The 21,205-nt window shown below is 45.8% G+C and overlaps 1 long non-coding RNA gene across 1 annotated transcript; it reads right to left on the reverse strand.

Moving 5' to 3' along the window:
* Positions 1 to 356: 356 nt before the first annotated feature.
* On the reverse strand, positions 357 to 14,786 carry LOC138432729 (uncharacterized). Its single transcript, XR_011253962.1, has 4 exons — positions 14,597 to 14,786; positions 11,218 to 11,351; positions 9,065 to 9,185; positions 357 to 3,086 (listed from the first exon to the last, which is right to left on the reverse strand). It is a non-coding gene; the product is annotated as an uncharacterized lncRNA (long non-coding RNA).
* Positions 14,787 to 21,205: the final 6,419 nt, after the last annotated feature.

Genomic DNA, 21,205 nt, shown 5'->3' on the forward strand with positions numbered 1-21,205 from the left:
TGTTCCACGAACTCTAACCTTTACCCTACCCTAACCCGACCCCCATCCACATCCTAACCCTAACCCACATCATAGTCACGCCCTCAGCCCTATACTTACCCTTGAAGTACCTACCCGCATCTTCTTCATTTTTGACACTTCCCATGCATAACAAAAGACGAGGTTGTAAGGTTTCAAACATGGATCCAAGACCAATTATCCACATAAAAGGGATATAAATACTATGATCACATCATTTAAATCTCTTGCATCACCAAAATACCTCTCCACCACTTATCCAGTCTCCATTGATGGATCACATCTATCTCATACATTTTATAACTTAGCAATCAAATACGCACCAGGACTCTGGGTAATTATATAGACAAGATTTATTTATACCATAAATATTTCAACAAATTCCACTTTCTACGATGAGTTCAATCTTCACAAAAGTAGGATGAACAGCACCTGTTTCCACTAGGATCCATAGAGCGTGAAAATCTTAATGATGACCACCAGAAAGGTCAGCAAGGTTGATATCACAGATTTTTCAGTGTTCCAATACAAGTTCTACCCAAATCCATAAAGAAAGACATACGCATAGGAAACTACAAATTGAAAGCAAGTCTATTGAGATACATATTGGACATCAATTGTATGAATCTTTAAGGCATAACTGCAGACATTCTTCAGACATTCTTCAAATTCATAGAATGACAACAAAGTATGGCTACGTACAATCCATTCGGTTTTATAAACCACTCATGAATAACCTCACAAGCCATTTGAAACCAGATGACAATTTCAAATAGCTTTGATCTACAAACAAGGCTGTAAGACAGAAAGTTAAAATCGAAATACATGAAGTAAATCCTCAATAGATATGAAAACATCCCATGGTAGTGAAGTCAATTAGCATTAGTTATTAGGGCTTTCATGCACAGACTCATCTCTGATCGATGTGATCCCAATTCATATTTGGCAAAAAATACGAAAGCTGATCTTAACAGTCATATTATTTTTCTTTGTACCCCTAAAAAGAAAAATGAACATGAAAAACTAAATTAAGCTTGGAGGCTCACATTTCCCAATCGGTATACAAAGCAACAGCATGTCAAACTTTCTAATTCACATATGCATTTAAATGAAATTGGATGAAATACCCCTAAATAAACACATACTTCTATGCCCAATGTTTCACAAGGCAGAAAACGCTCAATGAATGAAACTGAGAGGGTAACAGCCAGGAAGGCCAGGGGTCTCCAAAGGGAGGAAATGGGGTGCAAGTGTCAGACAGTTGTTATCTGTCACTTCCGAGGCAGGAGGAAACAAGCTGTTATCTTTTTTCCCCTTCTTGATACAAATTTAAAAAGAGATTTTCTCTTACAATTCTGTGTTGCTATAATGACACCTGGTTCCGCCTGAACTTCACTTTTCTCATACTTTGAGCTGACCAAGGCATTTTTCTCATGGAAAGGTTTGCCTTAAGCTATGTGAATGTACTATGTATTTACCCTAGACTCTATCTTCAAGTAGGTTCTGCCTAAAGGCTCAGAACTGACTTGACAAACCAATATGCTTTAGTCATACATGGCTCTCCTGATCTATGTGAATGAAGCTATCCATTTGCTCATATCAATCATTTTATGGCCCAGGATGACTCACCTGGTGCCACGGTCATCTCCATATATCTTGTGGGTGAGGGGTCTGCTGCCATTCCTTTCTCTAATGAGTAGACTGCTAGTAGCTAGATAACATCCAGCCAAAGATGAGTAGGGGGGCACTCTTTCTGCCCCCTTCTGATGTCTATGTCAGAAGCTTTCTCTCTTTTATACTTTAATAAAACGTTGGGACACAAAAGCTCTGACTGATCAAGCCTCATCACTGGCCCCGGGTTGAATTCTTCCTCTAAGGAGCCCAAGAATTCAAGCATCTTTCATGGTTAGACAACAACCTTTCCAAACAATGGTCTTTTCAAAAAAAAAATGATGATAAGTGATGAGTATGCATATGTCTACGAATGAAATGGGACCTATATGTCAAACCACATAAAAATATATCTTCCCTCAACATACATATAACACAACCAGGCCTTCACATGCATCGATTCTCCAACTATCAAGTCATACAAATATGGATGTAAAATATCACAATACATTCCAAAGTTTAAAAGTGATGGATATTGACTTTCGCCCGCTGGTGCTTCTTTTTATGTCATCTCCATTATATTAGCTATGACAACGAATCATGTGCTGTGCGAAGTCACTTACATTGTGTCCAACTCCTTGGGATCATATGGACTAGGCCCCACCAGGCTCCTCTCTCCATGAGATTCTCTAGGCAAAGATACTGGAGGGGGTTGCCATGCTCTCCCTCAGGAGATCTTCCTGCCCCAGGGATGGAATCCATACCTCCCATGTCTCCTGCATGGGTATGTTCTGCATGTTCTTTACCACTAGAACCACCTGGGAAGCCCCAAGACACATGAACATCAGTGGATTTGGGGATCCACGGGGCATATACAGAACCATTCCTCCAACAAAACTGAAGAATGACTTTAAAATCTCAAACAAAACATGAGTATATGTGTTCACAAACTTCATGGAGCAAGGGTTTCTTCGATCTGAAAACTGGCATCGATGAAGGACTGTGTGAAGAATACTTCAAAGTCTATTTGGCAAACACAGCCTACGTTGGCTATATTTAGTCCTCAGTTGAATGGAATGTCATGAGTACTGGTCATTTCAAATAAGTAGCCTATGACGCTGTTTACACTTATTGGGACACGTGGTATACCACATTCACACATTTCAGTAGCATTGGTGCAAAAACGATACATTTCTCAGGGGAAGCTTCTACATGGACTCCTGGGATCAGAGCTCTAACTCATACACACATACTTTTCCTTTTAAAATGATCCTGCATGATAAGCAAACAAAACACTGGATGAACACCTAGACGGTGAGCTCTGTACTAAATGATTTTAAAGCCAGTAGATGGAATGAGCTGATGAGGAAGACTACAAACGAGTCATCTTCTTCAACTTGGTCAAACTGCTCATAGTCATACAAGTGAATGAAAAGTTGAGCCTGTTGTCATTAAATCTGTTTAAAAGAAATAGAATAATAAAACAAATTAGTAAATCTTATTTTCTTAATAAACATTGTATTATTTCTGCACAGCTTTGTTACTGGCATGAATAGAATATCTACAATAATAACTTGTCACAGTGAAATGGATTCACATTCGATATCGATTCACATCTATAATTGATGCCATAGCTGTTTGATACTATTGCTTGAATGAATGCAACTTATGTGACTTCACAAACTACAAACACGACTAACATAATAGGTATTAAAAAACCTTGAGTGACATGAGCGTGAAGACTTAGTAGAGTTGCTCTCAAGAATAATGATACTATTATTCGCTCTAGCCATAGTACTGGAATCTGTACATTAACACCCCTGCAAAACAAAAGGAAAGGATAGAATAATAATAAAGGAACTTCATAACTATATTCCTACTGTAAACATTCAACACTATGTTTTCTTTTAAACTGACTTTCATATTTGGTCTACTGTAACCTCTTCTGTGTTCATTTTATGCTAAACTTATTGCTAACAGTAAAATTACCATACGAGCTCTAATTAATTTTTTTTTTTTTACTTGCAAAGCTACTGATAGAACCAAAGGCCAATATCTACATCAAACAGGAGAAACGGAATGGAAACTGTAAACAATTTTATGGAAGAACATTTCCGTGCTCCTATTCAGTCAAATGGGCATTCAAAAGGATGTGATTTTTCTGAAAGTTTATTTCAGAAACTTGGAATTGGATGACTGCAAACAATAAAACTAACAATATATTGATACATAATATTAATAATATACAGTGGGTCATTCTTTTTTTATTCTGCCACAGCTAACAGACAGAAAGTCAGTTGTCATAACTACTACTAACATAAGACCCTCACCGATAAGTGAAGATATATAGGAAAATCCATAATAGCTCTAAAAACCATCAAAGATAAAATGGTAATTAAAAAATACACTGACAGTTTAGCTGGTATAAGAAACAGGATGATTATGAAAGCAAAGCCAACAATCATGGATAGGCCATGGAAGCCCGTGGCTGTCACCAGTGTTGACTTATATCCTTCATCTGAGGTTGTTAAAAGCGCTTGGTAAAATCCAGAGGTTTGCAGCAGTGGTAACCTCCTGAACAGACTGAAATAAAAAGGGATTCCAGAATATCCTGATGATTTCCATCTACTAGGCTGTGATGAGCTCAAGCAATGCATACTCCAGAGGACAGAAGACAGACAGGTTGGGAACACGTCTACTGCACTTACGGAGAAAGGGAATGTTTCTGCTCAGCCTAGTACAAGTGTAGAAGCAACACCTTGGTGATTCGACCTTTAAAGACTCGATACATATGAGAACGACTGGTATGAATAAACCTTCAGAAGTGCTTTCTCAGACCTCCTCCCATCATAAGCACAAGCATAATGAAAACACTGAGTTTTCATGGTCTCACCCAAAATAAGACTCACTTATGGCTTTGCTTTGAGAATAGTTGAACTACTCATTGTTCAAGAGAAATGATCCTTTCTTCTCTGAAGATTTGTGAATCATTCACAGGGTGTGGTGAATAAACTACTTAAGGGTCTAATACATAAAAATGCAATAGGCTAAGCACAGAGATGTTTTTCTCCCTTTCTCAAAGGATGGAACATTTTGTATTTGCACTGATTTTATGTCTTGACTTCATGTACAATTATATACTGATTTTTTTAGTTGACATACAATAGGACTAAAAATATTGATATAATACTGATAACTCATGTTGGTATGTGTGGTTGTCACATAGGATTCACAGGAGATTTAAATTCACAGTTGTCAACGTAAAGGATGAATGCTATTTAGCTTCTTCGTGAATCTAGACCACGAATGAAGAGTTTTCCTCAACATATTTCACTGAGAGAAATACAAGGATGATAGGCATAATACTATGCTTCGACTCATGGATATCTAAGCATTGCTCACAATACAGATCTGATTTTCAACATCAGGGTTCTTTCAGTGTCCTTGAACAGCATTTGTTTTTCTGTATACAGAAGAAAAAACTCATGAGTATCAAACTGGTTCACATAAAACATGTGTATGAATTGTTATCTTCCTGAACCAGGGATCAAACCCACATCACTTCCCCCTCCTGCACTGGTAGGCAGATTTTTTATTTATCAACTGTGCCACCTAGGAATCGACATACATTTCAAGGACCACTGCCATCAGCTTCTACTGTTCATGACCAAAGTAGGAGAAACAACATTGGAAGAAGTACTCATAAGGGTACTCATAGGAAGTACTCATAAGTCAAGGAACTGTTATACTGGGTACTCTCGTTGTTACTGGGACAAGTCAGTTCCTCCGATGATGATGGGTATAACTGAAAAATTATTACAAATGCATGGGCTGCGATGTCTACATGATAAATGTGTTCCTCTTATACTATTGCTTCAGGGATGCCTACTTCAGCATGAAGGAATGCACTTCAAGGGATGCCCGCTATTCCAGCTCAAGCAACAGATAGTGAAGTGCAGATCATTGTCCTTTGTTGAAAATAATCAGCACTTTGTCAACATAGGGAACATGCCAGAGGAACCCTTGGGATGGAACTCTAAAAACAGGTTGGGCCCTCTTTTTGCCAAGCCCTGCGATAAAATACAAATCAGAAGAAGAAAAATAGCATCGGTTTTGTCAGGACTTCCTCATCTTTTCTTTCTTGGTAGCAGGAAGCAGACATTGAGGCCAGAGGACTGCAGGATTTCATTGTGAACTAACGTTGGGTGGGGTGGAAGCTCATCACTCTAGTAAGAATGTGGTTCAATAAAATGGAATTTCATTCACTTCATGGACATAGAGTTCTATAATCCTTCATTAAGGAATTCAATAAGCTATATTTCCTTACACCTTCACAATCTCTTGGTTTACGAGAACATCAATTGCTAGTCCAGCACTTATACAATGAGTGTTACAGGTAGTATGAATGTATAAATGATGATGAGCAATGACAGGAAGTTTATTTAATCTCTGTTTGAATTCTTGATTTTTTATATAATTTTTTATAATATCCTTACAGATGTGAATATTTTACTGACATGTATAAATACACGTTGAGTAGTGCTATGATAACTCATAGTGTTGGCACAATAAATATCATGGTTACTATGTGCTTTTCATATATTCCTTTTGAGATTCTCTTCCATTATACATTATCATAAGATATTTAATAGTTTCCTAAACTGTACAGTAGGTCCTTGTGGCTTCTTTTATATATAGTAATGTACTTGTTAATAATTCAAACAAAAACTGGTACACAAATATTCATAGTGACATTCACAATAGCTCAAAGGTAGAACTCATTCAAGTGTCCGTTGGTGGGAGACTGAATATGCAACACAAGGTATATTCAGAAGCTTGAACGGTATTCCACCATACAAAAAAGTACATTAAATGGTGCTGCCACTCTGCAAGACATTACAGAAATGACTCCAAAACAAACACATGGAACAAATACATAGTTCGATTCCAATTCAAGCTATGTACCCAAAAGGATTGGGAAAGGGGGCTGAAAAAATGGATACTTCTTCCGTCATACTCACAACAGCATGATTCACACTGGCAAACAAACAGAAGTGATCTAAGTGTCCATGGCAGCCAATTCCATAAACAAACTGTGGTATACACACAATGGAATCTGATTCGGCCCTTCAAAGTCAGTAATTCTGACAATGCGACAATGTGGACAAACCTTATGGTCATTAGATCATGTGAAATAAACCAGACCAAGAAAAGACAAACGTTCTGTGATTCCACTCATATGAGATATCCAAACAAGTCAAATCTGTCAGAAATAGCAGAGAGTGATTCCGACCGATCGAAAAGAGTTCATGTTTCATGGACCTCAGTTTCCCTTGGAAAAACTGACTTCCCGTGATATCTCCAAAACCAATTAGACAAATAATTGGAAGCTATATCCAGTCAAATGAATGTAGACATAATGTTATATACAGTGTACACCAAACTCACTCAAACTTCTTAACAGACAAAAGGCAAAACTGTATCTATGGTACCTCAGCTTAGCTTAAAACTGTATCTACAGTACCTCACTTCTGCTTATAAAATTTAACAACAACAACAACAACACACTAAAGTCTATCCAAAAAAGGATATAAAACATATATAACATTAACTTTAAAGAATTAGAAATTTAAACTGTGAAAAACCTTATTCACAAAACTTAAACACAAGCCACAGGAAAATATATTTATAAAATACATATCTGATAAAGGATTGTACTCCAAATATACCAAAAAATCTAGAACAATCTCATAAAAAATGTATACACCTAAACACCTGGCCTACTAAAATATAAAGATAGTAAATAAGCCTATCAAAAAGACTCAAAATCACATATCATTAGGAAATTACAAACTAAAATAACAGTGAGGTAGCACTGCACACCTATTAGATCCAGTAAACTCAAAAAAAAAAAAAAACGGGGGTAGGGCACAACTTCTCCGGTGGCTCAGTGGTAAAGAATCTGCCTGACAATGCAAGACACTCTAGTTTGATCCCTTACCCCAGAAGATCCCACATGCCACAGAGAAACATAGCTGGATTTTTCCACAGCTAAACAAAGCTCACCTGTGACCTGAATACTATATGGCTAGCACTTACTAAACAGCTTTGAAAACGTCCAGACAAAAAGTATCACATGATTATATACAACAGCTCTACTTGTAATAACTAAAAACTTTCAAATATCAGGATGTCTTCAGTAGATGACAGTGTAAACAAATGGGGATACATCCAAAGTGAAGGGGAGCAAATGCTACCACAAAATATACCACCTCAGCATGAGAATCAGTTGGACCCAATTAACTTTTTTTTTTAGACACATGATCATCTCTGAAACCCAAGTTCAAGACAGCTCTTCTGTGAGTCACATTTACCAGAGAAATCTCATTTCAAAGGAATCCTCTCTATATGCCAGATAGAAGGATGAGACACAGTCTTTTGAAACTCTTTTTTCTTTTCTATCGATAGGGAAAGCTAAGCCGTAAATCTGCACAACAACCATACCCTTCCTTTCCTTTGGTTGTATTTTTAAAATATTTGTTTCTTTTTTAATTTGGCTGCGCCAGGTCAACCTTCATTGAGGTAAGCCAGATATTTAGCTACAACATGCAAATTCTCCTTTGTGGCATGGGAGATCTAGCTCTTGGATCAGGGAATGAACCTGGGCCTCCTTCTTTGGGAGTGTCCAGTCTCAGCCACTGGACCACCAGAAAGTGCCTGTTTTGTTTTCAGATGAAGATGGAATCTAAGGTGATATCTTGGGCCATTTCAGTCACTGACTCAGTTTCCTGAGTTTCTCCAAAGCACGCACAAGGTGCACATTATTAAACTGGTTTGCAAAACAAGAAAAGGTTGTCTGCTACAACACTGTATGCTTACAAATATCTAAATGGTAAATGGCATATTATTTATTTTTAATTACTATGGGGGGGGAGAAAGAATGCAGGATTCATACATGTTACAACATGAATAAATATTAAAACCATCTTCAGTGAAAAAGAAATCCACATAGAAAAGGCCACCCAGAACCCTTATTCACCATGTCTGCTTTCAATCCATCAAGTTTGTCCAAATAACTGAAAATCTCAGTAACACTCTAAATAAAGAAAAAAGGATGAAGATGGAAACAAAAGATATATTCATACACTTGAACAATTGCTAAAAGTGGAAGTGGGGCAGTGGATTACATTATAATGTAGGTACCATATGATTTCCTGATTTTTGAGATTATGTGCTGGTTCTGCAGAAGGTACCCATTTTGGATAAAACACATAGAGTATTTTAGATGATGTGGCAAATGCTAGCACTTGTTCCCATTGCTAGTACATTTTAAATGACTGGAAAGTATACTAGGTTTCAAAACAACCATGTCAATACCACAAAAGAAATTTAGAGCAGACAGGCAGGAAACTTTCTGATACAGGCCAAGACTTACCCAGATGAAGTTCAAGGGAAGCTGCGATGCTCACTGCCCGTGAAGGAGTCCACGTGGAATGAAGAAGTAGTGTGGGAAGTCTATTAGTAACCACCATGTCTTGGGTCCTCTGGATGACCTACTGCAGGAGAAACAGATCTTACAGATAAAATGTTCCACATCACTTCACAAAAAGTTGTTAGACTACATTCAGTAAAGCTGAATCATTTTGGATTAATTTACAATCATAAAATACTACCCTTTACAGTCCAAAAATCACTTGCATTTCTATACACTAATAACAATCAGAAAAAAATATTAAGAAAATCCCACTTAAATAAAACATCTAGCAACAAACTTAATCAAGAACATAAAAAACCAGTAGTCAGAAAACTAGAAAGCACTGATAAAGAAACCGAAGGAAATACAAACACACAGAAAATTATTCCACGCTCATGCACTGGAACAATGAGGAATTAAAAGGTCCATTCCAACCAAAGTCATCAACAAATACACGGACTGCAATCACAAAATAATATTCAATGGCATTTTTCACAGAAATAGAAATATTCCTAATATTAGGCTGCTACTGTTGAACAGGACCTTAAACGGCCAAAAAGACTCTGAGAAAGAGGAACACAGCTGGAGGCATCTTCCTATCCCTCTTCAAACTACATCACGGAGCTGTAGTGACCACCACAGTGAGGAACTGGCAGGAACACAGACACATGGACTCCAGGAGAGAATAGAGAGCCCAGAAACGAACCCACCTGTACATGGTCAGTTCCTGAAAATCAAACCAGGAACGAGCGAAGAGGAAAGGACAGTCTTCTCAAGAAACAGTGACAGGGAAACGGCCACCTCCATGGAAGAACTGGTCATCCTCTAGATCATCTAACACAAATCTAACTGAAAACCCACCGCTTTGCACACGGAGCTCTTTCCCCCTGAGTCCTCTGAGATGGACCTCCAGTCAGCCCTCAGCTGGACACAGGAAACGTCTACTCCGTCCTCATTTTTCGCTCTTGCAGCGCCTCCCTGCTGGTGGGCACTGAGGCAACCCTGCTCCTCTCAGCCTGGATGCAGCTCTGTTATCCAGAAGCCTGAGCCCTGATGGTCCTGAGGAGACAAAGCTCCTGCCAGCTGCTCACGGAGCAGAGTCTAAAGGCAAAGCGTCCTGCGCCCGCGGGTCAGAGGGGCCTTTGGCGCCCCCTGCGGGCCACAAGAGAAGAGCGGGCAGCCCGGCGCTCACAGACCTCAGAGGGCTCACCCAGAAGCAGCTCTGCTGCGAGCACTCAGGCTGGAAGCCCAAACTGAAATGGAGCAGAATAGCTCCATGACCCTCCGCAAAACATGGCTAAGGAACAATCAGAGCCTGTATGGAATGCAGCCATAAAAAGGAACACATTTGAGTTTGTTCTAATAAAGGGGAGGGAAGTCAGTCAAAGAGAGAAAAACATGGAATCTAGAAGGATGGTACTGACAAGTCTGTTCACAGAGCAGCAATGGAGGTGCAGACATGGAGAACAGACTTACAGACGAGGGTGGGGAACAAGAGGGAGAGGGTGAGATGAATGGAGAGAGCAGCATGGATGCAGGTACACCAACATTTGTAAATAGACAACCAATGGGAATTTGCTGTATGATTCAGGGAACTCAAACTGGGGCTCAGTAGTAACCTGGAGAGGTGGGAATGCGTGCGAGGTGGGAGGGAGATTCAAGAGCAAGAGGACATAGGTACACCTAATGTGGATGTATGACAAATCAAACCAATATTGTAAAGCAATGATCAATCAACTAAAAAGAAATAACTGTTTAAAAAAATCTGAACATAAACACAAACTTTGCAACAAGGTAACTCCATTTTAAAAACTATAGAATTTTAGAAAACTACTAAAGTTCTACACGACCTTTGGTCTGGTAATCAGGTCTAACATACACAAAAAAAGCCAACTTACCAAATTATGAATATAAATTAGTTAAAACATTGCCTTTTATCATTTCATACATTTACCCCGTGGAGGACCTTACTCAAGAGAACCAAAAACAAACTGTTAAATGAACCACGGACCACCCACCCTGGCCAGGCAACAGAGAAAAGAAAACACTTGCAGGAGTCATCTTACAACAGGAGGCCCTGGGAAGGAACAAGGAACGAACAAGCTACCACCAACCAGAATTCTGGAGAGGTCAGGTGATGGGAGGCTCCAGTTCAGAGGTCCTACCAACCTCCCAGGATCCACATTGCTGGAATCCATCTCAGCTGAGTGATGCGTGTGCCCCCAAGAGAGATCCCAATTCAGAATGCCTGGCAAGAGACAAACCAGAAATTAACCCAATGACCATAAAACCTGAGACTGTGAGCCACGTGACAGAGTGGTTCTCTCCGTTTCCCTCACCCTCCTGCCCTCCACCCCGGCAGCCCTTCCCAATAAAGCCTCTCGCTTGGACAGCACTCCTCTCCTCAGACAACTCATTGCCCAGTGTCAGACAAGAACTCACTCTCAAGCCCTGGGAAGGGATCCCCCTTCCTTCATCAAAAGCAATATCCAGGAGAAAATATCTTCAAAACGTTATCTTGTAGAGAAGGAAATGGCAATGGCAGCCCGCTCCAGTACCATTGCCTGGAGAATCCCATGGACAGAGAAGCCTGGTAGGCTGCAACCCCGGGGTCACTAAGAGACGGACACGACTTCACTGAGTGACTTCACTTTCACTTTTCACTTTCATGCACTGGAGAAGGACATGGCAACCCACTCCAGTGTTCTTGCCTGGAGAATCCCAGGGACAGAGGAGCCTGGTAGGCTGCTGTCTATGGGGTTGCGCAGAGTCAGGCAGGACTGAAGCGACGCAGCAGCAGCAGCAGCAGCAGCAGCAGCAGCAGAGAAGGAAATGGCGCCACCTGCAGTACTCTGGTCTCAGAAATCCCAGGGACAGAGGAGCTTGGTGGGCTACAGTCCAAAAGCAGGGCATTTCTGATGGGAGGAAACAGTCCCAGGGAAGCTGAGCTGCTCACCAAAGGCCCCAGAGCTTTGGATAGCACACCAGAGCTGGGGCTGAGGATTCCCAGCTGCCATGCCTCTTGATCCTGGCCTCTTTCACTAGATACATGTGTGGAAAACTAGAATCTAAAATATGCCCTGGTGGTTCCATAGTAAAGAATCCACCTGCCAGTGCTGGAGATGCATGTGCGATCCCTAGGATGGGAAGATCCCACATCCTATGGAGTCTGTGTGCCACAACAGCTGAGCCTGTGCTCTAGATCCTGGAAGCCACGATGCCGAGTTCACATGCTGCAGCCACTGAAGCCCGTGAGCCTGTGCCCCTCAACAAGAGGAGACACTGCAGTGAGAAGCCTGCAAACCACTAGTTATGGCCCATGCTCACCAAAACTAGAGAAAAGCCCACACACAAAGATGCAACACAGCCAACAATCAATAAAACTGTTTTCCTAAAAAAATGCATATCTGACAAAGAAACTGTACTCAAATTGTCCAAGAACACTAGAGCAAACAAGCCCATTCATAATTGGTAGTGACTGAAATAGACACCTGGCCACTGAGGGTATACTGATAGTAAACTATCATAGAAAAACATACTCAAGATACTGGTGCAATGCATGCAGAGCCCCCTTTGAAAGACAATCTGACAGTTTTTTTTTTTTTTCAGTAACCACGTGGGACAAGCACTGAATTCTGTGTATGACAAGCGGTGGAAGCCAGGTATCTTACCATTGGAAGGCAAAGTTACAGATAAACAAAAGGAAACGTTACAATGTCCATGTCGTGGTGGATCAGGTTGGAGACATCACAAGTTACCTTTAACTGAATATGTTCAAAGGTGAGCATATTGAGCTCCTACATGTATGTTTTAAATATCATTCTCTAATAAAAGGGAACAGGAAACATCTCCGATGGCCCGGTGGTAAAGAATCTGCCTACCGATGCAGGGAACACGGGTTCAATCCCTGTGTAGAAGATTCCACACGCCCAGGGACAACAAAGCCCTTGAACAACTCTTGAAGTTTGCATGCTCCAGAGCCCAAGTTCTGCAAACAGAGAAGGCACTGCAATGAGAAGCCATGGCACAGCAACTAGAGGGTAGCCTCTGCTCACTACAACTAGACAAACTAGCAATAAAGACCCAGCACAGTCAAAAATAATGTAATGTTAATAAAGGGACAGTTCTTTGAAGAAATGACTGAGACTAGGGGTGAGACTGTAAATATATGAGCCAGGGTCATCTTAAATTATGAGAAATTAAAGAAACTAAAGACAACTATCAAGCTGTCCAAACTGATACAAATCAATGATGACACAGTGTTATCTGTATACACCAGCAAATAACAATCTGAAAGGGAATTTAAACAAACAATTCCCTTTCAATCATATCAACAGTAATAAAAGACTTTGCTATGGACAGAATGAGGATGACAAGACTGGCACACTGGAAATGATACATGATTGCTGAAAAATACCCTAAAGACATGGACAGATACTCCATAGTGATGAAAAGGCTTCAGTTGGCAATACCGTGGAAGGCATCTTCAATCTGAAATGAAGATTCAATATGAATTACAAAAGGCTGAAAGGTGGCTGCTAAACCACAAAAGATGCCAGCATTCTCGGCCTCCAGAGAATTCAATCCAGGGCAAGTGAAGAAGCTTGATGGCTCAGAGGTTTTCTGTTTAAAAGTTTTATTAAAGTATAAAAGAGATCGAGAGAGCTGCTGACATAGACATTAAAAGGGGGAAGAAAGAGTACCCCCTGCTAGTCTTTAGCCAGATGTTATAGAACCACTAGCAGTCTGCTAATGAAAGAAAGACAATGTCTCAGAGAATGGCACCAGGCCCCTCACCCACAGCAAGCATTGAGATAACATTGGCAGCAGATGAGTCATCCCAGGCCATAAAATGATGGACATGAATCTTGAAGAAAGGCAGATTTCCAAGCAAATATATAGTTTCATTCACATAGATTAAGAGAACAAGGTATGAGTAAAACATACTGGTTTGTCAAGTCGTTTCTGAGCCTTTAGGGGGAAGTGACCTGAAGACAGAGCCTTGGGTAAATACATAGCACATTAGCATACCTTAAGACAAACATTTCCATAAGAAAAATGCATTGCTTAGTTCACGTTTTGAGAAAAGTTAAATTCAGGTGGAGCCAGGAGTGGTCATGGCAACACAGAATTTTCAGAGAAACCTCCTTTTAAATTTGTATCAAGATGGAGAAAAAAAAATGCAGCACTCTTTTGTCTCCTCCTGCCTCTTAAGAGAGAGAAAAAAACGTCTGACACTTGCAGTCTATTTTCTCTGTCTGGAGACCCCTGGCCTTCCTGCCTGTTATCCTCTCCAGGCCTGTAGGAAGCAACACACTAGGCTGCTTGGGAAAACCGCGCGGGTCTGAGCTTTATGCAAAGGGGTAAAGCGGCAAAACCCTTGGCCCCAAAGGCGAGGCTTTTCTGCGACCGCCATTTTAGTCGGCTCCGAGACTGCAAACAAAGAGGGCAGAATACATGGTTCCCTGCTCCACCCAGTCCGAGTTCCCTTACCTGTGGCCCACAGCCCTGCGCTCTGCTCGCTGGATGCCAATCGACGGGGACCCAGGAGCCCACGAAACGAGCATTCCCAGCTGCAATGGCGAGCCCTGAGAGCCCTGGCCCCCGACGCGCCGCCATGTTCATCCCGCCCCAGACCCGCTCACGTGAGCCGCGCTCCTGACCAGCCACCCAGGCTCGCCCCGCCCCCGACGCGCTCACGGTGCGCCCCACCCCCACGCCCCCTTCCAGGACAGGCCCACGGGACCGAGACTGCCTCCAGGTGAAACACAAGGACAAGCAAATCCACCCCACCGAGACAATCCAAGCTTTTTCTCAGCTGATCTGTCTATGATTTAGGGATAAAACTATGACTACAGAAAGCAAAGATGACCTAGGACAGCCATGATATGCTATAGAGCCAGACCCTGGCGGGTAGAGGCTTGAAGAGGGCCCGGGAGCACCGTCTGAAACAGCAAGCCTCTATAGTGTAGCGGTTAGGCAGGCTGGTAAGTCAGCCAGACTGGGGTCTGTAGGCCAGGAGTTCAAGTCCTGGGTTTAGCTCTTTTGCTTTTAGGGGGCGGGGGACCCCAAGAGGCGGGGCTTAGACCAGAAAAGTTTATTTTTATTTTAGAGGTTTATTGTTAAGCTTAGGGTTAGGGTTCCAGCAACCCCCCAACTTGTTCGGGTTAGGGTTCAGGGTTAGGGTAGAATTTGGGGAACCCCCCTCTTCTAAGAGATCGGGTTTGGGTTAGGGTTCAGGACAGGGTCAGGGTTCAGGTTACGGTTAGGGTTGGCTTAGCGTTAGGGTTACAGATTAAAGTGAGCCCTAATAGCCCCCACAGTTTTTTATTAGCCTGCCCTGGCGGGAAGAGGCTTGAAGAGGGTCTGAGACCGAGGTAAGAAGCAGCAAGCCTCTCTAGCACAGTGATTAGGTGGGTCCTCAGGGAGGCAGACTTTCGGCTGTTAGTTAGGAGTTCAAGTCCCCAACCTAACTGTTTTGCTTTTAAGGGGCAGGGGACAGCAAGAGGCAGGGCTTAGACCAGAAAAGTTTTTTATTTTAGAAGTTTATTGTTACGTTTAGGGTTAGAGTTCGCGCAATCACTCCACTTGTTAGGGTTCGGGTTTGGGTTAGCATTCGGGGACCCCCCCACTTCTTAGAGTTCGGGGCGTTACCATTAGGGTTATAGGTTAAAGTGAGGGCTAAGAGGGTCCATAGTTCTTTATTAGCCTGCCCTGGTGGGCTGAGGCTTGAAGAATGCCTGGGAGGCCTCACACACGTAGCTTCCCTAGCCCTCTCCTCCCCAGCAGGGGGGTGTGCAGCTGGTTGGGGCCTGCCCCTGCCTGTCTGGGCTCCCGCCCACAGCCCCAGCTCAGGGGAAGCAGCCCCTGAGCCAAGACCTGCAGCAGGCACAGAGCGTCCCCCCTCCGGAAGCCAAGTGAACAGCATGCGGGGAAGTGAGCCTACTCCAGGGAAGAAAGGCAGCCCAGCCGCGTGAGGAAGCCCAGCCGCGTGCAGCTGCAAGCCCTGCTTGGGCGGAGCCCAGTGCGCCTTCAGTACCACAAAGATTCAGCTCTGGTTAGGGGCCCGATCTAGCACAGTTACTGGCGGGAGGTTGCTGTGCCCTGGGCGAGCCTTGCCCAGACTTGCATCGCTGCTAGGCTTCCTGCCCAGGAAGGAGCACGCTGCGCGAGGCTGGGAGACGCCACTGGCGCCTTCCTGGCCTCAGTTCCTCTTTTGCCTCGCCTTTGCACCAAAGCCCCAGGCATCCTTGGGGAGGGCTTAGATGCCAGTTGGTTGCACACTGCCAAGGGCTCCAGCAGTGTGAGCTCTGTCAGACGGAAGGGAAGGGCAGGTGCAGGGCTCCTCCAGCGGTTGCTTGGCCGCCCAGACTCAGAGCCGCACGGAGAGCACCAGGCTCCCAGGGCCCCTGGCTGGGGTCTGCAGCCCCGCAAACCCGGAGGCTGACTCCGTGGGCGCCCAGCAAGTGCATGACAGACTTAGGTTCCCTAGCGCTCTCCTCCCCAGCAGAGACATCTGCAAGTGGTTGGGGCCTGATCCTGCCTGTCTGGGTTCCCACCCACAGCCCCAACTCAGGGGAAGCAGCCTCTGAGGCAAGACCTGCTGGAGGAGCCCTGCGCCCCCGCCTGATCAGCGAGTGCACAGCCAAGAGGGAAGCGAGCCCCCTCGGGGGAACAGGAGGCAGCCCAGCCCCGTCAACCTGAAAGCCCTGCTTGCACGGAGCCAAGTGCGCCTCCAGTACAGCAGAGCTCTAGCACTGCTCAGAGGCCCGATCTGGCAGAGTTCCTGGCGCGAGGCTGCTCTGCCGTGGTCGAGCCATGCCCAGACTTGCCTTGCTTTTACGCTCCCTCCGCAGGAAGGAGCAGGCTGTGCGAGGCTGGGAGAAGCCACTGGGCCTTCCTGGCCTCAGCTCCCCTCCTCCCTTGCCTTTGCACCTAGGCCCCAGGGGTCCTTGGGGAGTGATTAGGGGCTGGTGGATTGCACACTGCCAAGGGCTCCAGAGGTGAGAGCTCTGTCAGACGGAAGGGAAGGGCGGGTGCAGGGCTCCTCCAGCGGTTGCTTGGCCGCCCAGACCCAGCGCCGCACGGAGAGCACCAGGCTCCCAGGGCCCCTGGCTGGGGTCTGCAGCCCCGCACACCTGGAGGCTGACTCCGTGGGCGCCAAGCAAGTGCATGACAGACGTAGGTTCCCTAGCACTCTCCTCCCCAGCAGAGACATGTGCAGGTGGTTGGGGCCTGATCCTGCGTGTCTGGGTTCCCGCCCACAGCCCCAACTCAGGGGAAGCAGCCCCTGAGGCAAGACCTGCTGGAGGAGCCCTGCGCCCCCGCCTGATCGGCGAGTGCACAGCCAGCGGGGAAGCGAGCCTCCTCGGGGGAAGAGGAGGCAGCCCAGCCCCGTCAAGCTGAAAGCCCTGCTTGCCCGGAGCCAAGTGCGCCTCCAGTACAGCAGAGCTCTAGCTCTGCTCAGAGGCCCGATCTGGCAGAGTTCCTGGCGCGAGGCTGCTCTGCCATGGTCGAGTCTTGCCCAGACTTGCCTTGCTTTTACGCTCCCTCCGCAGAAAGGAGCAGGCTGTGCGAGGCTGGGAGAAGCCACTGGCGCCTTCCGGGCCTCAGCTCCGCTCCTGCCTTGCCTTTGCACCCAGGCCCCAGGCGTCCTTGGGGAGGGCTTAGGGGCCGGTGGCTTCCACACTGCCAAGGGCTCCAGCAGGGAGAGCTCTGTGAGAGGGAAGGGAAGGGCACGTGCAGGGCTCCTCCAGCGGTTGCTTGGCCGCCCTGACTCAGTACTGCACGGAGTGCACCAGGCTCCCAGGGACCATGGCTGGGGTCTGCAGCCCCGCACATCTGGAGGCTGTCTCCCTGGGCGCCCAGCAGCTGCCTCACACACGTAGCTTCCCTAGCGCTCTCCTCCCCAGCAGAGACGTGTGCAGGTGGTTGGGGCCTGCACCTGCGTGCCTGGGCTCCCGCCCACAGCCCCAGCTCAGGACAAGCAGCCCCTGATCCAAGACCTGCAGGAGGCGCAGAGCGCCCCCTCCTGGAAGCTGAGTGAACAGCAGGCGGGGAGGCGAGCCTCCTCCAGGGAAGAAGAGGCAGCCTAGCCGCGTGCTGCTCAAGCCCTGCTTGGATGGAGTTGAGTGCGCCTCCAGGACGGCAGAGCTCCAGCTCTGCTCAGAGGCCCGATCTGGCAGAGTTGCTGGTGCGAGGCTGCTCTGCTCTGGGCGAGCCTTGCCCAGACTTGCCTCACGCCTAGGCTTCCGGCCCAGGAAGGAGCAGGCTGCGCGAGGCTGGGAGACGCCACTGGCGCCATCCTGGCCTCAGCTCCTCTCCTGCCTTGCCTTTGCACCTAGCCCCCAGGAGTCCTTGGGGAGGGCTTATGGGCCGGTGCCTTGCATACTGCCAAGGGCTCAGGCAGGGAGAGCTCTTTGAGAGGGAAGGGAAGGGCTATTGCAGGGCTCCTCCAGCGGTTGCTTGGCCGCCCAGACTCAGTACCGCACGGAGTGCACCAGGCTCCCAGGGCCCCTGGCTGGAGTCTGCATCCCCGCACACCCGGAGGCTATCTCCCTGGGCGCCCAGCAGCTGCCTCACACAAGTAGCTTCCCTAGCCCTGTCCTCCCCAGCAGAGACGTGTGCAGCTGGTTGGGGCCTGCCCCTGCGTGCCTGGGCTCCCGCCCACAGCCCCAGCTCAGGGCAAGCAGCCCCTGAGCCAAGACCTGCAGGAGGCACAGAGCGCCCCCGCCTGGAATCCAAGTGAACAGCTGGCGTGGAGGCGAGCCTCCTCGAGGGAAGAAGAGGCAGCCCATCCACGTGTGGCTCAAGCCCTGCTTGGTTGGAGCCGAGTGCGCCTCCAGGACGGCAGAGCTCCAGCTCTTCTCCCAGGCCCGTTCTGGCAGAGTTGCAGGCGAGAGGCTGCTCTGCCCTGGGCGAGCCTTGCCCAGACTTGCCTCACTGCTAGGCTTCCTGCCCAGGAAGGAGCAGGGTGTGCGATGCTGGGAGACGCCACTGGCGCCTTCCTGGCCTCAGCTCCGCTCCTTCCTTGCCTTTGCACCTAGGCCCCAGGCGTGTTTGGGGAGAGCTCAGGGGCCGGTGTCGTGGACACTGCCAAGGGCTCCAGCAGGGAGAGCTCTGTCAGAGGGAAGTGAAGTGCCGGGGGCCAGCCTGAGGAATTCCGCCCATGGCAAGTTCATGAGGAAGGAGGCTTGTATACGCAAAGGCCTGATCAATCCTCTGGAAACCCCCTGTTCCCGAGCATCTAACCCCAAAACCAGAGTCTGTTTTATGCTCTCTCCTACACCTCTGACTTTACGGGGGGCTCTCCCCCATAACCGTTTCTCTCGGAGAAGGAGTAAACGTGCAGCTCCAAGGCAACAAAAATTCCTGGGCGTGATAAGAGTTTTTCAGCATACGGACTCCTCTGAAGGTTATCTAGGCCACCTGTATAGGTTTGTCCGGCTACATGTGATTGTCTGCAGCCTCCTAACCTGAGAGGCACGAGATGTTTTAGACTTATTAATGGCGAATTCTTTTGGGGAGTTGGAAATTATTAGTATAGTGTGTTGGTTAGGAATTATATTGGTGAAGGGTTTTTCATTTGTTGTGTCAATAATTGCCACTAATTCCCTGCTCTGGGTGGGACAAGGATGTCTCAGGTCAAACCTCTCTGCTGACAGACTAGCTTGTGTGACAGGATTATCCATACTCCTGCTACATGATTGTTTACTACCTCTCAACCATAAACAGCAGAGTTTTGGAGTATTTTGAGAGTCTTAATTAGCATAGGACTTTTTCTTCTTGTTGAGTCAATGATTGCCGCCAGGCCTCCATATCCTTAGGCTCTTGGGAATATATTAATCAATGTATTTGGAGTATAGCAAAGGAAATATAGTAGTTTTTGATGTTAGCAATACTAGACTTTTTGAGTTAATGGATTTTCTCTTTTGTAATAGATCACTGTACTTTGTTATAAATCACTGTGTCCTTCCTATGTAAGAATGTAACTTTATCATATCTTAAGACTAAATAGATCTTAAGGGGAGCATTGGTGAAAGGATTTTCATTTGTTGGGCTGATGTTTGCTGCTAAATCTCCATGTTCCCTACTCTTATAATGAATATAACTAGCATATAGGAAGAAGTAAGTATTAACCTTTAAGCATATAGGAGAAATAAGTATTAACCTTTAAGACTAATCTTGTTAACCTTGGCTTAAATAAACTCCTTTCTTGATTGTAACTCACGACACCCTGACCTTATAGGAATGCAACTTTATTTGGAGAGTGGTGCCTGGTTTAAGAAAAAACACGCTTGGAAAAAATAAGTTTTTTGGTTATCAGAAAGAAAGGATCATAAAATGTCAGCAGGTCTCACTCAAGGCCAGAAGATGATGTAATATTCCTAAGACCTTTTTTTTTTGTACATTTATGTGAAGCACCTGATTTTGATAAAGGTCAGGACTGCTGACCCCCGCGTGACTCTGTATTCATCCCTATGTTTAACAAAAGGTATATAAGCAAACCCAAAAATAAAGAAATCGGATCAGTTTCTGGAAAGACTGATTCCCCCATGTCGCATCTCTCTTGCTCCCGGTTTTTCTGGCTGAATTCCCATCTGGAGCATGGATGCTATTCCACGTAATCCAAGTTATTCAGCTCCCTTTTCTCCATTAATCTTCCTACTAAAATATCCATTTCTAATCTCTCTATATCTGTGATTAAATATGTATTTTTCCAAAGACGCCGACTCCGTCCCCTCACCTTCGAATCACCCTGGATCCACCAGGGCTGGACCCCGGAAGGGAAGGGCAAGTGCAGGGCTCTTTCAGCGGTGGCTTGGCCGCCCAGACTCAGCGCCGAACGGAGTGCACCAGGCTCCCAGGGCCCCTGGCTTGGGTCTGCAGCCCCGCACACCCAGAGGCTGACTCCCTGGGCGCCCAGCAGCTGCCTCACACACGTAGCTTCCCTAGCGCTCTCCTCCCCAGCAGAGACGTGTGCAGCTGGTTGGGGCCTGCCCCTGCGTGCCTGGGCTCCCGCCCACAGCCCCAGCTCAGGGCAAGCAGCCCCTGAGCCAAGACCTGCAAGAGGCGCAGAGCGCCCCCACCTGGAAGCCGAGT

This window comes from Ovis canadensis, chromosome 2 (genome assembly GCF_042477335.2).
Source record: "Ovis canadensis isolate MfBH-ARS-UI-01 breed Bighorn chromosome 2, ARS-UI_OviCan_v2, whole genome shotgun sequence".
NCBI lineage: Eukaryota > Metazoa > Chordata > Mammalia > Artiodactyla > Bovidae > Ovis > Ovis canadensis.